The following is a 3,954-nucleotide window of genomic DNA, read 5'->3' as shown; positions in this document are numbered from 1 at the left end:
TACATATATACAATGGAATATTACTCGGCCATAAGAAGAGATGAAATACTGCCATTTGCGACAACATGGATGGACCTCGAGATAATCAAGCCAAGTGAAATAAGCCTGATAGAAAAAGTTGAAAACTGCATTATGTCATCTATATGTGGGATATAAGCCTAAGAGAAATAAATGAACAGGACAAACAAACAGAGACTTATGGACATAGACTATAGACTAGTGGTTACCAGAGGGTAGGGGGTGAGAAAGGAAGGGTGAGTTCAACAGCATAATGGTGGTCAGATATAGGGGGTAGGGAAAGGGCGAGGTGGGTAAAGGGGATAGAATATACGGTAGCTGAAGGAAACTGGACTTTGGGTGGTGAACACAATAGAATATACAGGTGTCAAATAATGCACACCTGAAAATTATATAATTACATTAACCAATGTTACCCCAAAAAACTCAAGAGAGAGAAAGAGAGAGAGAACAATAATTTAAAAAAGAAATTGAAAACAACACAAAGAAATGCAAAAATAATTCATGTTCATGGATTGTAAGAATCAACATAGTAAAATGACTTTATTACTAAAAGCATTATGCAGTTTTAATGCAATCCTCATCAAAATCTCAACCACGTTCTGTAAAGAAATAGAACAAAAAAATCATCTCATTTGTATGGAAGCACAAGAGACCCCAAATAACTAAAGGAATCCTGAGAGAAATAATAAGGGCATAGGCATCACTTTGCCTGGGTTCAAATTATACTACAAAGCAACAATAAGCAAAACATCATGGCTTGGCAGAAAAACAGACACACAGACCAATGGAACAGAATTGAGTGTCCAGAAATAAACCCCTCTCTATGTGGGCAAATGATTTTCAACAAGGGGCCAAAACCATACGCTGAAGAAAGGGAAATCTTTTATAAAATATTTTTGTGAAAACTGGAAAGTTTCAGGTAGAAGAATGAAACAAGACTACTATCTCTCACCACACACCAAAGTTAATTAAAAATGTAATAAGTATCTCAATTTAATACCTGAAACAATAAATTGCATGGAAGAGAACATAGACACTAAACTCTTGGACCTTGGATTTTGATAGGATTTTATGAATGTGACCTCAAAGTTAAGGGAAGTAAAAGAAAAAATAAAGGAATGGGACTATATCAAACTAAAAAGCTTCTACTTCTGCACTGTTGAAGAAACTATCAACAAGACAAAGAGACTACCATCGGAATAGGATAAGATATTTGCAAACAATGCTTCTGATAAAAGTTTAATATCTCAAATATACAAATAACTCATACAAATCAACAATTTAAAAAACTAATGATTCAATTAAAAGATGGGCCTAGGACCTGAACAGACACTTCTTCCAAGAAGACATACAAATGACTAACAGGAATATGAAAAGATATTCAACTCACTAGCTATTAGGGAAATCCAAATCAATACCACAATGAGATACCATCTCACATCTGTTAGAATGGCTATCACCAATAGGACAAGTAATGCCATTGTTGGAGAGGCTGTAGGATAAAAGGAATCCTCATACACTGCTGGTCGGAATGTAAATTGGTATATCCACTATGGAAAACAGTGTGGTCATTCTTCAAAAACTAAGAATAGAATTGCCATATGATTCAGGAATTCCTTTCTGGGGATTTACCCTAAAAACTTGAAAACATTCATCCACAATGATATATACCCCAAAATTCACAGCAGCAGTATTCACAGCAGGCAAGACAGAAACCATTGAAGTGTTATTTGATAGATGGTTGGCTAAAGAAGATGAAGTACACATGTACAATGGAATATTACTCAGCCATAATAAAAGATGAAATACTGGCAATATGGATTGATCTTGTAATTATCATGCTAAGTGTAATAAGTCAGACAGAAAAAGTTGAGAATTATATGATTTCACTCATATGTGAGATATAGAACTGAAAGCTGCAAACAAACATGACAAACAAACAGAAACACATGGACATGGACATCAGTGGTTACCAGTGAGAGGGGCCAAGGAAGAAGGTAGATAGGATAAAGGGAGTCAAATATATGATGGTATAAGAAAAATTAACTTTGGTTGGTGTACACGTAATGCAATATACATGTAATGTATTATTTAATTCTGCACTTGAAACCTATTTAATTTTATTAACCAATGTGACCCCAATAATTATAATTAAAAATTAAATTAATTCATTTTTTAAAAAAAAAATCTTAATTTTAAGGTTTAAACACAGAAGGTGCAAAATTAACTAAGCAAAGACATATAAAACATCACATCAAAAATTAATGATTTGAGAGGGAAGTAAAAATGTAGTGCTTTTAGAATGCAATTACACTTAAATAGCTATCAGATTAAAATAGACTGTTATAAATATAGATGGGTATATATGAACCTCATGGTACTCATAAAGAAAAATATATAAAATATAAGAGAAAGGAACTTAATAAAGCATTAAAAATACAACAATTCAAAAGGAAAAACATCGAGAGAAGAAAGGAACAGAGGAAATTTACAAACCAAATGAAAAAAATTATTAAAATGTCAAAAATCTTATAAGTATCAATAATTACCTTAAATGTAAATGTACTAATTGCTATAAACAAAGGCATAAGGTGACAGAATGGATAAAAATATATCTATCTATATTCTGTCTATAATAAACTCATTTGATATTAAAAGACACACAGACTGTAAGTGAACATATGGAGAAAGATATTCCATGCAAGTAGAATGAAAGCTATAGTAAGAATACTCCTATTGGACAAAATAGATTTTAAAACAAAGAATGTAAAAAAGTCAAAGAATGACATTGTACAATTTTAAAAGGAATCAATCCATGAAGAGGGTATAACACTGTAAATATGTTCACACTCAAGATAGGAGCACCGAAGTCTATAAAGCAAATATCAGTGGACATGCAGACAGAAATCAACAGCAATACAATAATAATTAGAAAATTTACTATTCGAGTGACTTCAATGGATAGACCATCCACACAGAAAATTAATAAGAAAATAATGGCCTTTAATGGCACATTAGACTAGTTTGACTGATTTTTTAGAGCATTTCATTCAAAATCTTCAGATTACATATTTTTCTCAAGTCCTCATAGAACATTTTCCAAGATAAGTCCCATACTGGGCCAGAAAATAAACCTTCATAAATTCAAGAATATTGAAATTATATTAAGAATATTTTATAACCACAGTGGCACGAAATTAGAAATCAACCACTGGAAGAAAACTGAAAAAATCACAAATATGTGGAGATTAAACAACATGCTTTAAACAACCAAGAAATCAAAGAGGAAATTAAATGGGAAATCACAAACTGCCTAGAGACAACTAAAAATGAAAACACAACTTTACCAAGTTTACAGGAAGCAGCGATAGCATTTATGAGAGGAATGATCATAGCTATACAGAAGTAGGAAAACTCCCAAATAAAAAAAAATATTTACACATAAAATAACTATAAAAGAACAAATGAAACCCAAAGTATAAGAATGGAACTAGAAAAGATAAGAGTAGAAATAAATGAAATAGAAACTTTAAGAAAAATAGAAAGATCAATAAAACTAAGTACTGGTTCTTTTAAAGAAGAAATTGAAAAGCCGCTAGTAATACTCATCATGAGAGAGAGAGAGAGAGAGAGAGAGAGAGAGAGAGAGAGAGAGAGAGAGATAGAAAGAGAGAGAGAGAGAGAAGCACAAATAAATAATATCAGAAATGAAAGAGGAGAGTTTACAATTGATATTACAGTAATACAAAGGATCATCAAAGAATTTAATGAACAATTATATGCAGCATATTGGACAATCTAGAAAAAATGAATACATTTCTATAAAGATACTATCTTCCAAGACTAAACCAGGAAGAAACAAAAGCTCTGAACAGACCCATTACTAACAATGAAAATAGAGTTAACTCCTAACAAACAAAACAAACTCCCAAC

The sequence above is a fragment of the Rousettus aegyptiacus genome, unplaced genomic scaffold (genome assembly GCF_014176215.1).
Source record: "Rousettus aegyptiacus isolate mRouAeg1 unplaced genomic scaffold, mRouAeg1.p scaffold_m13_p_9, whole genome shotgun sequence".
Taxonomy (NCBI): Eukaryota; Metazoa; Chordata; class Mammalia; order Chiroptera; family Pteropodidae; genus Rousettus; species Rousettus aegyptiacus.
Note: the sequence above shows the minus strand (reverse complement) of the source record.